At 39.6% G+C, this 13,323-nt stretch overlaps 1 protein-coding gene across 1 annotated transcript in view; it reads left to right on the top strand.

The window, feature by feature from the left end:
• Positions 1–12,862, top strand: part of LOC150083367 (solute carrier family 12 member 2-like) — a 451,471-nt gene extending 438,609 nt beyond the window's left edge. The window contains exon 25 of the mRNA XM_090377993.1: positions 12,834–12,862. The gene's annotated coding sequence lies outside the window, so the exon portion shown is untranslated. The remainder of the gene's footprint in view (positions 1–12,833) is intronic.
• The last annotated feature ends 461 nt before the right edge of the window (positions 12,863–13,323 follow it).

Here is a 13,323-nt window from a genome sequence, read left to right as displayed (position 1 = left end):
AACCATGAGTGAATTTCAGATTAATTTAGCTAGTAAGAATAATATGGCCTGAACTATAAGATTTATTATTTTTCTCAGCTTTTTGCAGTAAAATGCAAACGAAAAGAAAACGCGTAGTTTTAACATTGCAACAAAAAACAGAAATTATTAATAGAATTAGAAAAGATGAAAATTTAGGAAATCTCTCCAAAGAGTTTAATGTGGGGACTAAAACAATTTACATCAAGAAAAATTCCAATGCTATAAGAGAATTTGTGTCGATTATAGCAATGGAAACAGTGAAAGGAGTGAAGGTGGAGTTGGGTTTCTGGTCCATAAAGATTTAAAAAACAACATTTTGGAATTCAAAAGTACATCACCAAGGGTGTTAAGACTAATACTTAAGACTTCTAAGAGGTACAAGCTAAAGGTTATAATGATTTATGCACCAACATCGAGCCATGATGATGAAGAAATGTACACTGAAATTGAGAGGCTTCTAGATGAGCAGAAAACCCACTACACTATTATTATTATGGGGGACTTCAATGCTAAGGTTGGAAAAAGACAAAACAGCACAGAAAGGGGAACTATAGGAAATTTTGGAATTGGTAAAAGAAATGAAAGAGGCGAAAGACTTGTGGAATTTGCAGAATCTCAAGGATCGTCAGTAATGAACACTTTTTTTCAAGAAAAGGGTGAACAGAAAGTGGACATGGAAGAGTCCAAATGGATTAATAACTAATGAAATCGACTTCATCCTCACTAACATAAGATATATTGTGAATGATGTTACCGTCCTGAATAAAGTAAATGTTGGAAGTGATCACAGAATGGTAAGATGTACACTTGATATAGATGTAGGAAAGGAAAAAACTGACTCGAGTAAATAATACAAAGGTCTTTGAAATAACAGAAGAGGAGAAAAAGCAGTACGTACTGGAACTTAAGAACAAATTCGAGCTTCTGCAGACTGGTCAGGACAAAGATATCGACGGGGAATATTACAACTTTCTGGAAGTGATAAAGCCCAAGAAACCTATAGGGAAAAAGAAATCCAAAGAAGAAAAATTTAGTCAAGAAACACTTATGATGAACCGAAGGTGAAAAATGAAGAGCAAGATAAACACTGACAAGCATAAAATTGAGCATACTTAGTTATGCAAAGCCATTAGAATCAGACTCAGAGAGGACATAAGAAGATTTAACACAAGAAAAGTAGAACAAGCATTAAGGGAAAACAAAGGATTTAAATCAGCAGCCATGAGCAGTAATACAGAAAGACAAATGATACTAAAACTGAAGAATAGTGATGGTGTACTTATAAACAGCAGAGAAGGCATAATTCAAATAGCAGAAGACTACTATAGAGAATTATACAAGGAGCAAGGGAATGATGCCAGCAATGGGGAAGATGGATTGCAAATTAGCAACACATATTAGCATTAGCATTAGTAGAGGCATTTGATGCAAGAAAGCAAGCTTATGCAACATCAGCCAAAAAAAAAAAAAAAAAAACCACTTCCACTTCACCCCTCTGTTCGTTCAAAATACCTGTCCAGCTGAGCCTTAAACTTATTTAGGCTATCAACTTCCACGACAAGGGATGGAAGTCTGTTCCACCAACCAACCACTCGCTGGCTAAAGGCAAATTTCCGCACACCCATCCTACATCTGTCCTTCCTCTATTTGAATTTATGACCTCTCAGGTGATTATTCTCAGCGAGAGGAAGAATCCCATCAGCATTGCTCAAACCATTCAATGCTTTATACACCTCTATCAGATCACCTCCCTGGTGCCTAGTCTCCAGACACTGTAATTTGCAAAACTTAAGCCTTTCTTCGTAAGAGCACCCCTTTGTTCCATTCACTAATCTTGTTGCCCTTCTCTGTACTCGTTCCAGCAGCTCTACATCCTTCTTGAAATGAGGCCTCCAGACCTGTATACAGTACTCTAGGTGTGGCCTGACCATTGCCTTATACAAGGGAATAATCACCTCCTTATCCCCGCTAGAAAAATTCCTATATATCATTGACAATACACCATGAGCTACTCTTGCAGCCCGTCTGCACTGCTCAGAGAACTTCATATCTGCCTGCACAACCACCCCCAGGTCCCTTTCATTCTCTACCACTGTCAGTGTAGTACCACAGAGTTGATACGTTGCTCTGGGGTTGCTGTTTCCCATGTGTAGTACTTTACATTTGTCAATGTTAAACTTCATTTGCCACCTCTCAGCCCATCTGCTCAACCTTTCCAGATCCTGTTGCAGCAGCATAGTGTCAGTAGTGTCCTTGACAACCCTGCCTACCTTTGTATCGTCTGCAAACTTCGACATTAAGCTTGATATACCATCATCAATATCATTTATGAATACAGAAAACAATAATGGACCCAACACTGAGCCCTGAGGGACTCCACTAATAACATTAGTCCACGACGAGCAGTGTCCATTGATTACCACTCTCTGTCTTCTCCCCCTCAGCCACCCCTTTATCCACAGCAGCAATTTGCCTCCAATGTCACACTGCTCCAATTTGTGCAGCAGTCTTCCATGTGCAACAGTATCAAAAGCCTTTCTAAGATCCAAGTATATAATATCAAAGTTATTCCCTGCATCCAGTTCCTTTGTGACTGCATCATAGTATCCAATCAAATTGGTCATGCAAGACTTCCCCTTAACAAAACCATGCTGTGTCCGAGCTATAACTGAAGTCTTGTCTAAATGATCCTGCAGGGCTTCTTTAACTAGTGCCTCCATTAATTTTCCTGGAACAGAAGTTAAACTCACAGGTCTATAATTGCTTGTGTCAGCCTTTGATTCTTCTTTGTGAATTGGAGTCACATTTGCATTTAAGGGAAAACAAAGGAACTCCCTGAGTCCAAGGAAGCTCTCATAATTATGGCTAAGGGTTTGCTTACTTCCTCTGCTGCCTCCTTTAATATAACTGGATAGATCCCATCCACCCCGGGTGCCTTTCTTGTGTTTATCTTCAACTATTTCTCCTCCACTTTACTCTCAGTTATTACAAGATTCTCTAGCTTACTGCTAGAGCTGAATACACCTCTAGCTTTCCCCTCGCTAAATAACTCATGTGTGAATGTCGAAGCAAAATATTCATTTAGTTTGTTAGCTACCTGAGCAGGATCATCAACAGTTGACCCATCGATATCAAGTGGACCAATCTGATTCATCCCCTTCCTTCTAGAGTTTACATAAGTAAAGAACTCTTTGCTGTTTTTCTTTGCATCCCTTGCCAAAGATTTCTCGTAATCTGCCTTCGCCTGCCTAACCTCCTTTGTAACTTGGTTACAGATCAACTTGTATCTATCATAGGATTCTGTGTCATGTGTTAATTTGTATGTATCCCATGCATGTTTCTTCTCTGCCATATGCCTCATCAGTTCATCTGACATCCATTTAGGCCTAAACCTTGAACAATATTTCTTAGTTGGTATGTAAAGCCTAGTAGCTTCCAAGATAAGTTCTTTGAATGCTTCCCATTTTGCATTTGCTGTTGGTAACATCATCAGTTGGTCCCACTGTATAGAATTTAAATACTGTCTCAGTCCATCGTAGTCGCCTTTACGAAAGCAATAACCCTTCCCTTTACCCCTAATGGTAGTTACCTCTTTGAGTAAATCCCACTTCAGCACACTGTGATCACTGCCACCTAGTGGTTCATTTATCTGCAGATTCTTAATGCATGAAGAATCACTGCTGATAATCAAATCAAGAGTATTCCTCCCTCTAGTTGCCTCCCGAACATGCTGATGTAGAAAACAATCATCCAATAAATCCACAAAAGCCTTGCTAGTGTGTGAGTGACCAGCCCCCAAATTCCAGTCAATATCTGGGAAATTAAAATCTCCCATTATAAGACTCTCTGATTTACTGGCCCACTCTATTTCCCTGTACAGTTTCTTATTATACTCATCAGAGTCATTAGGCCTATAGCACACTCCTACTCTCAATTTTGATCTCCCAATGCTTATGTCACACCAAACTCACTCGACACTGCACTGTCCAGCGATGTCCACTGGCTTCACTTCCTTGGATTTTATGTATTTCTTAACTAATAGCATAACCCCTCCTAATAGATAACTAATAGATATCCCAACAATATCTGCCTTTGATGTTTTGAGCAATACCTCAAATTCATCAAATTTATTTACTAAACTCCTAGCATTGGTGTACACGCAAGTATATACAGGGTGTTTCAGTTAAACGTTTCAGAACTTCTAAGAGGGGTAGGGTACATCCTGACAACTCGAAATAATATAGCAATGTGGGGTCGGAAATGCTTTCCTGAAGCGGTGTTGTACACAGAAGCACCATAAAGAAAAGAGACCGTAAGTGAGAAATCGTTTTAATAATACATGAAAAGAAGCAAAAGGTACATGGATTAAAGTAAGTGCTCGAAGTTTCTTCCGCGGGCTACAATGCACGCCTCACATCTCCGACGCATGGACATCTGAACATTCTGGAATACTCCAGGCGAATTTCGAATTTCTTCGGCAGCTACTGCGATTCTTGCAACCAGCTCCTCAGCATTGTCAACAGGGGTGTCATAAACTAGCGATTTCATATGACCCCAGAAATAAAAATCAAGACATGATAGGTCGGGTGACCGAGCAGACCAACGCACGGGACCACCACGTCCGATCCACTGTTGACCAAATGTGACATCCAGGTAGTTACGAACATCTCCGCTATAATGGGCAGGGGCTCCATCGTGTTGGAACCACATTGTCTGTTGCGTCGATGCAGAAATCTGTTCATCTCTCAAAAGTTGTGGCAATACTTGCTGCAGAAAGATCAAGTAGATAGGTCCGGTTAGACGACACGGTAACAGGTAAGGTCCGATGAGGTGATCTCCCATAATACCGGCCCATACATTGACCGAAAATCGAATCTGTGCTGCACGACGTCGTATTGCATGCGGGTTCTCGACCGCCCAGATATGGTCGTTATGCGTGTTGAAAATTCCTTCCCTTGTGAAGGATGCCTCATCGGAAAACAACACTTCAGCAGGAAAAAGGGGATTTGTAGCACATTTTCCAAGGTACCACTGTGCGAAAGCAATACGAGGTGCATAATCCTCCGGTTGCTGTGTCTGGACACGCTGCACGTGAAACGGATGCATGTCTTGTTCTCGGAGAATCCTCCAGACGCTGCAATGGGAAACCCCGACTGCGTTTGCTAGACTTCGTGTACTCGTTCTTGGATTCCCCTGTACATGCTGCGGCAGATTCTGTTCGACGGCTGGAGTCCGTGCTGTTCTTACCCTGTCCCTGTCAGCTCTTTCAAATGAACCTCTCTCAGCTAACCTCTGGTGCAGTCTTGCAAAGAAATTATGACTGGGAATACGCCTCGTCGGATATCGTTCCGCGTACAAACGCTGTGCGGCTGGCCCACTACAATTTGCAGCCCCGTACGCCAAATGCATATCGGCTAACTCTGCGTTCGTGTAATCATCCATCCTACAAACTTGGCGTTCTTGTTCAAGAAATTTGAAATTCGCCTGGAGTATTCCAGAATGTTCGGATGTCCATGCGTCGGAGATGTGAGGCGTGCATTGTAGCCCGTGGAAGAAACCTCGAACACTTACTTTAATCCATGTACCTTTTGCTTCTTTTCATGTATTATTAAAACGATTTCTCACTTACGGTCTGTTTTCTTTATGGTGCTTCTGTGTACAACACCGCTTCAGAAAAGCATTTCCGACCCCACATTGCTATATAATTTCGAGTTGTCAGGATGTACCCTACCCCTCTTAGAAGTTCTGAAACGTTTAACTGAAACACCCTGTATGCACCTATTTCTATTCTTAGCTACCCTAACACAACCCATGTGTTTACTTGTACCGCAATGACTCCCAGCAGTCTCTGAAATATCCTGAATCTTGTTTTTCAGGCTTCTGCTCATTCCAATAGAAGCAGTGCAAGAATCTCTTTCACCTCTGCCAGTGGCTACTGTTAATCTATTTGTCTTTGTATCCCCCCAAGCTAGCAGTTTTCCGACCCACCTAACACTGCCTCGATAGCATCAGCAAATATTCTTGCACCCTTTCTATTTAAGTGTATCCCATCCCTGTAGAAGCAATCTCTCCTGTTAACAAGTACAGTCCAGGCTGAAAAAAATTCTACCCCTTGAGCCTTGCACAATCTTTCCAGGGCCGAATTGATCGACAAGGCTCTCATCATATACTCCCTCCTATCATGTCTGGACAGAATTGCAGACACTTTCAAATTTCACCATATTTCACGGCTTTTTTTCAACAGTGACCTGTACTTGTTAAGCAATTCTGCCGGTCTCCTACTCTTGATATCGTTAGTGCCAACGTGTACAACTATATCACCTTTTGTGCCCTTAAAAGATGATATCTGCTCTACAACGTCATCAACCTTTGCCCCTGGCAGACATACCCTGGACCTATATGACATACCTATATTCTTCCTGATGAGGTAGAACATGCATTGAAGAAAATGAAGAATCAGAAAGCCCCGGGGTAAGATGAAGTTACTGTAGAGTTGTTAAAATTGGGAGGAAGAGACATAACACAAAAACTGGCAAGGCTCTTCACAAAGTGCATTAGAAAAGGTGTGATGCCTAAGCAGTGGAATAATGCAATCATAGTTTTGCTGCATAAGAAAGGAGATAAATCAGAAATTGGAAATTATAGACCAATTAGCTTGTTATCCCAAATCTACAAGTTGTTCACAAGGGTCATTACTAACAGATTAGAAAGAATACTTGATGAGAATCAACCGAAAGAGCAAGCTGGCTTTAGGACAGGATTCTCAACTATGGATCACCTTCACATAATATCACAGCTAATGGAGAAAGCAAATGAATATAAAACACCATTATGCCTAGCATTTGTGGATTATGAAAAGGCATTTGACTCCATACAGCATAAGGCAATGTTTCGGGCACTGGAAAGACAAGGCATAGATACCCCATATATTATGATTTTGAAGAAAATATATGAGAATACTACCTCCTTTATTAGATTAGACTAGACAAAGACAGTAGGAAATTTAAAATCGAGAAAGGAGTTCGACAAGGAGACACAATATCTCCAAAGCTGTTTACTGCTGCCCTTGAGGAAGCTTTCAGAAGATTAGACTGGTCGCAGCAAGGAGTCAATGTGAACGGAGAGTACCTAAACCATTTACGATTTGCAGATGACATTGTGGTCATAAGCCACAATCCCAAAGAATTGGGGGAAAATCTTAATCAGTTATGCACAGTTAGTAAGGATTTTGGACTAAAGATGAATATGGCTAAAACAAAAGTAATGATGAACAAGTATGCCACAGAAAGGGAAATAATGATTGAAGGAGCAGTAATTGAAAAGGTGGAGTCATATACTTATCTGGGACAAGTTATTAGCTGTAATAATGATAAATGGCTGGAAGTCAAGAGAAGAATAAATTTTGGATGGATAGCATAACTTGGGCACTCACCAAAAGAATGGAAGAGAAGCTGAGAACTACACAGCAAAGAATGGAACGAATTATATTGGGAATCAGACTGCTAGATAAAAAGAGAAACACATTGATCAGGCAGCAAACTCAAGTAAAGGACATTCTTATCACAACTAAAGAACTAAAATGGTCCTGGGCAGGACACATAGCTCGAAGAAATGATGACAGATGAACTAAGAAAATAACAGAATGGTACCCAAGAGGAGCTAGAAGAAAACCTGGAAGACACAGGCGGAGATGGATAGATGAAATTCATGAGTTTGTGGGTAGTAAATGGATGGCCAGTGCTCAAAACAGAAGGAACTGGAAAGTTGCTGGAGAGGACTTCATCCTGCAGTGGATTGAAAACGGCTGATGATGATGGATAGTGAAGGAGGGTCTAGCAGGAAAAAGGTGATGTCAAAACCTGAAAATGCCACTTTAGAGGTTTTTTTTTTTTTTTTTTAGTTGTTGGCGCATCAGCTTCTGTGGCCATATTGCACCTCCCAAACTTTTTGCATTTTGTACTCTTATCCAAGCCCGAGGCGGGATTCAAACCCACGACCTTGGGTTGCCAGGCAGGCACTTTACCCACTCGGCAACTTTAGAGAGTGCACTCACTTTATTTTATTTTTTTTCAGAGTGAAGTTAAGTTGAACCAATGTCGTGTAAAAAAGCATTGGATTTTAATCAAAATTTAATAGGTAATGAAGTTTTTAAGGTAATCAGGTTGGCTGAAAAGCTTTAAACTGAGACTTGGTATACGTGAACTAGATATTCAAGGCGAGAAACTTTCTTCAAATTGCAGCAGTGTCCTTTGAAAAGTAAGTTTGCTTCAGTTATAGCAAATTAAGAGAAAGAAAACGTTTATAATGTTGTTGAGACAGGAATATTACGGAATGCATTACCGAGAAAAACGGTAGCCACTAAAAGAGAAACGCCTGCACCAAGTTTTATGATGAGAAAAGAGTGAGTTACAATTGCTATGTGCGCAAATGTCACTGGGACGCACAGATTGTCCGTGCTTGTTATTGGTAAATCGAAAAAACCAAGAGCATTTAAAAATCTTTCTCTAATTTTCTTGTTTTGTATAAAAATGCCTGGATGAATGTTTCTGTTTTCTGTGATTGGTTTATAATTTTTTTAATTTAATTAATCATATTTAATTTAATCTTTCAAGAAAAATTATCTGGAAAATCTACCAGTTCGATTATCCGGAAAATTTGGCTATCCTGAAGAGGTCTGACAGCCATTATTCCGGATAACTGACTACTGTACTGCAGTCTTGTCTAGATGATCCTGCAATGTATCTTTAACCTGAGACTCCATTATTTTCCCTGAAACAGAAGTTAAAGTAACAGGTCTGTAATTATTCGTGTCACCCTTAGATTCCCCTTTGTGAATATGTTTGCACATCTCCATCCCAGGTGGAAGTCCTGAGTCCAAGTAAAAAAAAAAAAAAAGTAGAAAGTGCAGCCATTATCAACCCACTGCAGGATAGAAGCCTCCTCAACAATTCATACTGAGGGAAATGGACCATAATCTGCCACGCTGGTCCAGTGCAGGTTGGCAGATCGACCGTATTCAGCAGTCAGGGGCTTGAACCCTGGTCTACTCAAAGAGCGTGTGCTACTGCACTCCCGCTCCTGACCACTTGGCTACCGAGGCCGTAGTATGCTCTCATACTGAGAGCAGAGCTCTTGGCTACTGAGTCCAAGTACTCTCTCATAAATATGGCTAAGGGTTTGCTTACTTCCTTTAATATAACTGGATAGTCCCATCCACCCCAAGTGCCTTTCTTATGTTTAACTTCGCTTCTCCTCCACTTTGCTGTTATTACAAAATCATTAAGCACCCTGTTACAGTTTGATAAACTTCTGGCATTTTTCTCCTTTAACTCCTCATGTGTGAATATAGATGCAAAATACTCATTCAGATTATCAGCTATCTGAGTAGGATCATCAATATCAAGTGGACCAATCTGATTCATTCCCTTCCTTCTAGAGTTTAAGAAATCCTTGCTGTTTTTCTTGGCAGCCAAAGATTTTTCGCAATCTGCGTTCACTTGCCTAACTTCCTTTATGACTTGATTACAGACTAGTTTATATCTGCCATAGGCTTCTGTCACCTGGTAATTTATATGCATCCCATGCATTTTTCTTCTCTGCCACGAGTCTCATTAGTTCATCTGACATCCATTTAGGCCTAAACCTTGAATAATATTTCTTAATCAGTATTAAAAGTCCAGTAGCTTCCACGATTAGTTCCTCAAATGCTTCCCACTTAGAACTTGTTGTTGGTGACATCATCAGTTGGTCCCACTGTACAGAAATAAAAACCTTCTGAGACCACTGTAGTCACCTTATGGAAGCAAAAACCCTTCCCTTTACCCCTGATGGTAATTTTATCTTTAAGTAAATCTACATCGGTACACTGTGATCACTGCCACCTATTGGTTCCCTTATCTCCAATTCTTTATACATGATTTACTGGCCCATTCTGTTTCTCTGTACAATTGTTCATTGTATTCATTAGACCTATAACACACTCCTACTCTCATTTTTGGTTTCCCAGTGCTTGTCACACCAAATTGACTCAACACTGCACACCTATGTCAACTGGATGCACTTCCTTAGATTTTACGTTTTTCTTAACAGCATAACCCCTCCTATCCTGTCTGTACACACTGTACTCCCCAAATTCCAATTCTGCATCCCTTATATCTGTGACACCATGTCTCTGAATCCCAACAATATCTGCTTTTGGTGTCTTGACCAACACTTCAAATTCATCAAAGTTATTTACTATACTTCTAGCATTGGTGTATATGCAAGTATACATGCACCTATTTTTATTCTTGGCACCTCTGTAGCCAGGTGGGCAGGAGCAGTAGTGCGAAGCACATGCTTCTTGATTAGACCGGGGTTCGAACCTGTGACCACCAAATACGGAGGATGCAAAAAGGTCAGTGAATGACCACCGCATATCCCCGGAGCAATATGGCCTTAGTTGCTAATGCTCCTAAAAACCAAATAACAACATTCTTAGTTACCCTAACACAGCCCATGTACAGGCAGTTTCCGCTTTACAAGTTCCCCCCCCCCCCAAATATCAACAAAATCGAAAATATAAAGATTAATTGCAAAAAATGAATGTTAATCATTCATAAATCCCACATTTCAAACCACACAACGTAGCTATACAATATAGTGCACCCCACTTTACAATATTAATCCATTCCAGGGAGGCCATCGTATCGTGAACCGAATAACACATTGTTCTTTATTCATTCCAAGACCTCGGAAGTTGAAATTTTTGCCGTATGACTAAGCTATTTCTCTCTGTAAAAGGTCATTTTATAATGTTAATTATATTAGTTACCAATTCAAATCATTAAATGCTCTACTTTCATCGTTATCATATGTCCTGTTATAAGAATCAGTTTTGAATTGCTTTGTGATATTTTTCTAAAGCTAATTTCTGGAAGTTGCCATAAAACAAAAACAATTTGCCCTTTCCATTTTATTGGGCTTTTCTGTTGAGTGCAATAAATTATAAATGGGTAGGTAGTAAACTCGATGTTATTGTATTTGTGAAAATACTGATAGCTGGAATTGTATGGGTTTTTACGTTATTAAGGTGAAATGTGTTTCCCCTTCACTGCAATCGGCAATCATATAAAAAAAAATTTTCAGAATCTCCCCTTTTTTTTTTTTAAGCTTCATAAACTTGTTACTCTTTGCAAATTATGTTAGTTGCAATCTCACGCGTATCTTGTTAGTTATTTGCAATTTGTGCATGCCGTTAAAAAATGCTTATGCATGCTATCGTGAAATTTAAAAAGAAAAGAGAAGATTATTTTGGAAATAAACGCCTCTCAAAGCATTTCTGAAGACTCCTCCTTGCGCAACAAATGAATAACGAGTGCCGAGCATCAACAAGTGTGCATTTAGTCGATGATGAAGAATAAAAACATTCTTTAACTAATTCTTAAATAATTTCTTTAAATTATAATTTACTTGGGTTTTACAGGCTATATTTTCATTGTTGAGAATGTAAATAGACAATGTTAAAAACATTGTCTATGGGAAAAAATTCCCGCTTTACGAGCACACACTAGAAACGAATTAACTCTTAATTGGGAACTACCTGTATTTATTTGTTTCAAGATGACTCCCACCATTCCCTCCACGCTGCTGCTCATTCTATTAGAAGCAGTGCAAGAATCACTTTCATCTCTGCCTGCGGCTACTATTAACCTTTTAGTCTGTGAATCCCTCCAAGCTAGCAGTTTTCCGACCCACATAACCTTGCCTCGATAGCATCAGCAAATATTCTTGCACCCTTTCTTTTTATGTGTACCCCATCCCCGTAGAAGCATTCTCTCTCCTGTTAACAAGCACAGACCACACTGAGAAAAATTCTACCCCATGAGCCTTGCACAATTGCTCCAAGGCTGAAATGATTGACAAGGCTCTCATCATATACTCTCTCCTATCTTTTTTTTTTTTTCGGTAGTTGTTGGCGCATAGGCTTCATAAGCCATAATGCACCTCCCAAGGTTTTTGCAGTACTTTGATCCAAGCCCGAGGCAGGAATCGAACCCGCGACCTTTTGGTTGCCAGGCAGGCACTTTACCCATCCGGCTAGCCCGGTCGGCTCTCTCCTATCATGTCTTGGCGGAATTGCACACTCTTTCAAATTTAACCCTAACTCAAACTTTTTTTCAGCATTGACCTGTACTTCTTAAGTAAATCTGCAGATCTCCTACTCTTATTGTCATTAGTGCCACCGTGTAGAACAATATCACCCTTTGTGCCCTTAAAAGATATCTGTTCTACAACAACATCAACTTCTGATCCTGGCAGACATACCCTGGTCCTATTCCACCCGTCTCCCTGACAATAACTCCTGTGGGACCAGTGCCTTGAAGATTGCCGCTGCATTGCCTGATGCACAATAATGTAATGAGTGATTGAAATTGTGGAAAATCTTTGTTAATACAATATTGGTTTATAGAAAGTTCTCCTTTATATAAACCAATTTCATTCATAAATCATTCCTATTTAAAAGGAATAGGCATTCTCAAGTTAAAATATTTGTTTAATACAAAATAAAGTTAATATGTATTATAAAATTATACATTTTACACCACGGGTAGTATAACTATACATTTCCATCTGCTGAATGTACAGTTAGTTTAAATGCTGATCACAAAGCAATACCTAACTGTCAAGGTTGCTTTGTCATTTCAGGAGAAAGGGAGGTCTTATCTGTCAGTTTAGTTTGAAATATGAGAGAAGTTACACGAGTCACATAATTCATGCCCCAGCTGTTTGGGAATTGGCATAATAAAATTAATTTTCTGCTTGTTTTTCAGGACGACCACACCACAGTCATTTAAGCATGTGTACTTTCTAAAGTCAAGTTATTCTATGCAAGTGAGATTTCCACATTTTATATTACTATTATTTTTTAGTTAAATAACCATTTGGGTTTGTGCCAAAAGGAAAATTACCCCTGTTCAACATGGATACAAAGCAAAAATGAAAAATGTTACACTTGGATACTAAATCCGACATCATTGAAGAAGTTAAGATGGAAAAATAATTTAATATTCTGTTATCAATGGTGTTAAAAAAAAAAAAAATACTTCTGAAGCTAGAATGGCACTAAAAAGAAGAAAAGGCATACATGTTGCAAAGCATAAAGATCTTGAAGAAAGAATACTGCAATGGTTCCACTTGATGTGGCATCGAATTTGCCAACATCGGGTCTCCTACAACAAAAGGCTGAATGTTTTGCACTGAGCCTTGGTAGCAATGGTTGGCTGCAGCACTTTAGAGTGAAACAACTTAGTCTCACTTGAT

Source organism: Mastigoproctus giganteus, chromosome 7, assembly GCF_048544385.1.
Source record: "Mastigoproctus giganteus isolate SK-2022 chromosome 7, ASM4854438v1, whole genome shotgun sequence".
Classification (NCBI taxonomy): domain Eukaryota; kingdom Metazoa; phylum Arthropoda; class Arachnida; order Uropygi; family Thelyphonidae; genus Mastigoproctus; species Mastigoproctus giganteus.
Note: the sequence above shows the minus strand (reverse complement) of the source record. Positions and strands in the feature narration are given on the sequence as shown.